Raw genomic sequence first — 7,065 nt, 5'->3', positions numbered from 1 at the left:
TAAGACAACACGTTTACATGTCGTTTTCTATATGTTCTCTGACATTTATCCTAACGATATGAGGCGGTCTTTGTCGAAAAAAAGCTTGTTTAGTGGACTAACTTTGCACTTGAAGGGATGCCCGTTCACTTACGTTTTAACAGGTCTGACGCTACGGCTGTATCTAGGCTAACGGCTAACATGCTAACTATTATTTCTCTGTCACTAGTCACTTGAAACAAATTTAGGACGATAGGAGACGGGTTGAAATAAACCGAAACTTCCCTTTAATGTTGCCATGATACGTGGCCAGTTGCCCTTATAGTTCAATCGTGCCCGGCGGCATCTGGGAGAAATGCGACGGGACAAGGACGAAAGTTAAGGTGGCAAAAGTCCGAGTGGGGCGGGCAAGAGGGCTGGTGGATGGGTCCAACAAACACTGACTTTCACCTGAGAGAGAACGGTGTTCCTGTTGCATAAGATTCTAAAGCCAAAGCCTTTTTTTTCCTCCCTAAACCTAACCATGTATTTTTGTTGCCTAAATCCAAGTGTGTTTGTTGTTGAAGGGAAAAAAAAGTCAAGTCACTACCGACGTAGTGTGTTTATTTTGAAAAAGACTGTATATAAACATTAAATTTCCTCTGAAAACAGAGGTTTACCTTGGAAGAGGAGAACTTGACATGAAGTCCTCGAACATCAACAACCAACGCACCCAGGGTACCTTGCACATCGTATGTGGATGTGGAAAGTCCATGACCAAAACATCAATATGTGACGAGGTTGGAGTGAGAATGTGTTGTTTGGTCACTATGTTGAATTGGCTTCAAAGCCCGTTGCTGTTCCTGGGGACTTGGTCCTGATGCATCCCCGACCAGGACTACGTCATCATTGCAGGATGTGGTGGTCATTTTGGTGACAGTGTGCTAACGCTCCGTAACTCACCCATTTTGTGGTGGATTGGATGAAATGTTGCTTGACCATACATCATTTTGCCCTATGGAAGGAGATGGCTGAATTTTGTAGACAATGACAACTCCAGCTATATCATCAAAACCTCTAATGTGACTAGCGAGCATGACAGCAAGCAGCTAGCGAGAGTGTGGGCATGATAATTGTGCACAGGACTCTTTGACCTTCTAGCGTAAGTAACGTAGGCACTAATGGAATCTGAAAACAAGTGGTCACCTGGAGACTCATAATAGACACAGATGTGAACGGCAATGTGTCTTGGCAATTGTGTTTGGATGACCAAAACGCATGTTGATACCAAGTGTAAACAAGCTCACGCAGATGCTAAACGGTGCATTGTGCGTTCCTATCTGAAACCGAGGGCCACTGTCCACGCAGCGTGTTTTGACACCCTGGCAGTGAGACCAGGCTGATTACACACATACAAGATAATAATTTTTATACAGATAACACTCTATTGTATATATCCCTTTGAATGTTTTGTCCATTTGCTTAACTGAATTTATTGCAGATTTGTTTGTTTTTTATTGTATTATTATCGTAAAACAGTGAAAGGAGGCTCCTGCTTCCAAATGCCATGGTCATACCCTACGCTCTGGTGCGACTGCTGCACTTCTCTGCCTGCAAGTGATTGACTGCCCCGTCTCTTGGAGGTCCCTGTGGTTGCTGATCTTGATCAAGGCTCTTCTCTGTTCTGGGTCAATAAACTCCCCACTGAAAACAAGACAGCAGAGTTACTTTCCATCACCCGCCACAGGCTGAAAAACAACATTATCAGACCATACTTTTTGAGACACAACAACACACCATGCTAGAGAGACGAGTACTGTCTGAGAAACAGTACCAAAAAAATCCAATGAAAGTCTAAAAGACTTTACTAAATACATTTTGTCATAGATCTCAGATTGAAAGGTTACTTCTTATTTACTTAAAAACTTGCTATTACGGTCAAAAACAGGCATTTTTTTCAGTGTTTTTGCTGATTAAATTAACACAGAGTGGCAAGTTTAAATTATAAGAATGACATTAAATAAAAGTGTGTATTCCTGAGCAATTTAAAAGATACTGAAGAGTTAATCTGGCAGGCATATGCATGGAAACACATTTTTGCTGAGGGGCGCTGCACATAATAAATGTGTGCACATGATGGTATATGTGCATGTGCTTACAAGAGACGTACTTAGATCAGTGTTTCCATCTGCCGTTAGTCCAAAAAATGGGCCTTTCCTCGCCACACAGACAATTTCTCTCTGGACTGCACATGCCAAAATTTCTAATATTTCATTTTGAATGGTGTCAGACATCCAGTTGTCTCCTCACTAAAGCCACTCAAATGCCCTGAGCATATCATGCACTGCTTGTCACTGCTCAGTCATTAACTGCCATAATACTCCAGCCCGACGGCTACACCCCAGCAGAGGAAGTCCCTCGCACCCAAGGATTTTTATGGATCTAAAATGTAGCTCTCAGCCTGTTCAGCCTGGCTGTGCCATTTCTTAGCTCCCGCTACACCAAATTTCTTCACAAGTTTAGCTGACACTCTTGCACTTTGACTTGACGTGATGGAGGATCGGAGGAATTAATTTAAGTTGCACATTAAAAATCTTTATTTTTTTTCATATATTTTATGACAGGCACCTTGTCATGTGCTCTTCAAATTTTAAAGGCACAGTGTGTAGAATTTAGGATGATTTAGTGGCATCTAGCAGTGAGGATTGCAACCAGCTGAAACTTGTCACTATTAGAATTCCTTTAGTGTTCATTATTCAGGAGGTTTTTACCTGCATCTGAATTATCCACAGAGGTCTCTTCCTTTCCAAAACAAATGGTCCACGTGATTAAAATGGGTAAAACACTGAAAAATGCAGTTTCACGTTACAAATTAGTGTTTCTCCAACACTGTTTGGCATGTCTGAGGTGGGCCATTAGCCTAAAAGATGCAAACATGAGCTCACCTTTTATTTCTGATAACTTAAGATCCAGAGGTTCAGAGGGTTTTTACTGGGAGCCGAATTATCTACAGATATCTACGGTTATCTTACTCTCCAAAACAAACAATTTAACCGGTAAAAACACTGAATGAAGCAGTAACATGTTTAAAACAATGGCATTTTTCAGATGCTGCTCATCATGGAGGGGCTGCTTACTACGGTGGCCAAAGCAAAAAACAAACAAAAAAAAGCACCCACCTTCCAGTTCCCATGCTTGCACGTCATTCTACAAATGGGGTGCCTAAAAAAAAACCCCAAAAAACTCTGCCCCCTTACGTTAAATAAATCTACTTATGGGATTACAGATTCCTGCCTAAGGATCCTAGACTGAGTGCAGGTTGATTAGAAGAGAGTTGATTAACAGTGAGATCAAGGGCAAGCCATTAAGCACTATAAAGGCAATAAGTATGATCTTTAAATCAATTCTAAGGACCTTTAAAGGAGCGTAAATGTTCTTTTTCCTTTAGATTTGGTTAAGAGTCACACAGTTACAATTTAGAGTCTACAGTTACATTCTGAATTCTGTTAAAAGGCCATTACAGCAGTCCAATCATGAGTAAATGTGAGCTTGTATAACTGGTATAACTGGCAGGAATGTTCCTGAGATGGTAGAGGCAAGATTTGATGGTCTTCAAGTCATCAAGGTTTTCTGACTGAACACTGAACATATTTGAACAGTGAGATGTAAAGACTGGAATTGTATAGGAACAGATGTGTGAGCTCAATAATAAGAATTTTGGCTTTGTCTGAAGCTTTAGCTGAGGAATATTTTCAGACCAAAACATACTCAAACTGTTTCTTAAAGGCATACTGATTTTTCAGCCAGCTTTGTATCATAATAATGTGGTATATGTGTGTGTGTATAAATGAACTATGGTAAACTTCCCACCATTTCCCCAGCACCCAGATTTCCTTGCTTATTTCTTAGCAATTTTCGCTGGCTTCAGGGCTGTTGCTCCAACTACAGATTGTACTTCCACATTTTAGTCTGCTAACACAGAGTACAGAAGTGGATTGAGAGAGACAAAACTCCAATCAAATTGTAAAACTAGGCAGTGCTAATCAAATATAAACCAAGATTCTGTTCCTGCATTGCTTATTTCTCACCTCAGATTTCTTCAGAAACAGATTTCAGTGCACTGTTTTGCTGTAATACGAGAATTTGTGAACAGGGAGTGGGCGTCATACTGTTTCCCGTATTGTAAAAAGCGAAGGCTGAAAATACTGCCATCAAATGGTAAAATTAAGCAGTGCTCTAACAGTAATTTGAGATCATTTGTTAGCTGCCAGCCGCCATATTGTTTCCTGAAGAAAGAAAAAAAAGCACAAGCTCGTGTTACGTCAGCTACTAGCAGGAGCCTTTATTGGTCCAGTGCAGCACAGTGCATTCTGGTAGTTGTAGGTTTGCAGTTGTAGGTACCTCTTGATAAAAGCAAATGCCACAGCCCTTTCCTCTGTTTTCTGTTTTAAATGTATCTCTCTACTGCATAGACAACCTAGTCTTATAAAAAGACAAGCTTTCCAATAATGAAATACTTCTTTAAGGAGGGGAGGTTCGTCAGATTTAAGTGTTATATATGTCAGTGTATCATCTGCAAAAAGGTGGAATGGAATAATGCGAGTGAATGATGAGGAAAAGAAGGGGCATATTAAATGAGAACAATGTTGGTCCCAAAATGGACCTCTGTGGCACTCTAAAGCTTACCAAGGAGGGGGTTGAAACAAAATTGAAATTGAAAAACATTTTTGGTTCAACAAATAAGAGTTAAACTTCCTTTGCCCACTCAGTTATCTATCGACTTATGACTTATGTGGTCAGCACTAATATGAGGGGTCTGTAAGTCCAGGTTGTGTTCAAGTTTTATTCCCCTAGGCAATCACATAATGTGACAAGAAATCCGATTAAGAAACACCTCAGATGGATTACTGGGCCTTTAACGGGCCTAAGGGTATTTTTATTTACAGCTGCACATACTGAGGCTGCAGTAACATTTCAGTATAATACAGCACAATTATGAAAACAATTTAAATCAGAACATCAGAATAGATCTGCATCAATAAAATAGTACATGCATTTCAGGTTTCCTTTAATATTTTGTTCAGTGTTGTAGAGTATTTAAGATATTTTCTGTGAAAAGGAGTGTCAGTTTGGATCCGGTCTGGGGGGAAACTTCGGACAGGAGTCAGACAGCCTTGCCTCAGAAGTTCAGGTGCACTTGTAAAACCAACAGGACCACCTAAGAGTTCTGTCTTTAGAGGCACAAAATGACTACCAAGACACAAAATGTTCAACAAAGAAACATAAAAACACAACAAGATGCAAACAACTACAAGGAGATGTTAAAATGGCAATGAAGAGACATAAAGCAACTACAAAGAAATGCAAAGTGGCTTCAAAGGGATGACTGCAAATGACATAACTGTGTCTTTTACATGTCTGTACCTTGGGGCCCCTTCTTTCATAACCTCTCCATGGGCCTGGCCTGTCTTGACCTTGTGTACATTATGTGAGGCAAAATATGGCCGGCAGGAAGTGGGTTTTTCTAGTACTGACACCCCTTGAAAGCAGGCTCTTTTTTCCTCCAAGCCAAGGCGCATAAAACCTCTCTTCTTCTTCTTTTGTGGTTTTGTGTTGTCAGAGTGGATTGTAAGGACCAGGAATCAGCTTAAAGAATGATCAAGAAGAAATTTTCAAAAGCTCAAGGTCCTTTGACCTTGGGGAGGTCATTCGTCTATGCTGCGTGATCCAGTTGATGTGCAGCACCTTCGCTCTTGTTCTCGGCGCTATGAGCGTCCACATCACTTGTGTGTATGTGCCGCAGTACTGCGCTGTCACCAGCAGTCAAGTTGATAAACAGTGCACAAATCATGTCACAACGAATGCTTACTTTCTCCCTGAAAGAGTTTCCCCGACAAGCGCAGCATCAAGGGTCTGGGTTTTGCAGCAGCATTGAATCAGTCACACTTTGGAGATGTGTTTGTGTGCTCAGCGTGCCAGGAGCCATGAATTGTATGTGAAGCTGGCTGATAAGAAGGCAAAAGAATAGGTCATGACAGGAAAACAGTCAAGAGGCATTGGGCTGCGGAGAGAAAAATAAGAAGCATATATGGCTTGACACTTTTCTGTGGCTGCTTCACTCTTTCCAGTAACACCTTGTCTGCACAGCAAAAACAACACGTCAGTAGCCCAACATCAGCAGCTGTAATCCTCTGTTAGTCTGTCCTGCATCTGTTTAAATGACTTGACAGACCTCACAGTTCACAGTCATAGACATAAGCACCTAAATGTGAAGAAAAGTTCAATCCATGTTGTTTGTAGCTGTGTGGATTAGACAGCTGGACTCTACTTTGTCCTTGAGGAGTAATAAAGGGAAGACTGTAAGAAAGTTTCTGATCCTTAAGCCTTATCTTAAATGGACTTTTACCCTTTAAACTAGGCTTCATATTGACTAAGACATATGTCAGAGTTGAAGGCCAAGTGGAGAGTTGTTGACTGACGACGTAGAAGGCTATGTGTGTGTTTGTGTTGAGCAGAAACCAAAGAGAGAGCTTAAGACTCATCATAGTATGAATCGGCTATTTAGAGGTACAGTGTACTACACTTCAATAAATTTCTTTCAGCAGGATACTCTGTGGGCGGTGGTATTCAGCAGTACAATCAATTTTATAAATGGACATTTTATTGAATGAGTACAGCCTTGCTGACAACACATATAGCGAAACGCCTAATTAACTTCATGTGAGAGCTGTGAAGCAGTTTCAGGCATTGCAAAATGAGTTTTAAAATATGAAATAAACTCTACTAATGTATGAGATCAATGATGAAAATGATCGTGTTGTTGGTGTTTCTATAAATCCAGATATGAATTCCCCTGTCTGTTTTACTGAGGGGGATGTGGTGATTTTTTCCATTTGAATCCCAACCATGATCTGAAAAGGCTTCCTCCTAATCACAAGGCTATAGAAGTGCCCACTAAAGCCATTGGCCACTAAAGCTATGGAGAGACTAGGGTGACCTTATTTTCAAACCTCCAAACTGGAACCCATAAGTGTCCCACACATTCTTGCCAGTGACTTTGTAAATAATGGACGTAGCTTTAGTGACCTCAACCACTGGTCTGTGGTC

Source organism: Epinephelus moara, chromosome 13 (genome assembly GCF_006386435.1).
Source record: "Epinephelus moara isolate mb chromosome 13, YSFRI_EMoa_1.0, whole genome shotgun sequence".
NCBI lineage: Eukaryota > Metazoa > Chordata > Actinopteri > Perciformes > Serranidae > Epinephelus > Epinephelus moara.
The sequence above is the reverse complement of the archived record's forward strand: the minus strand, read 5'-3'. Positions refer to the sequence as shown.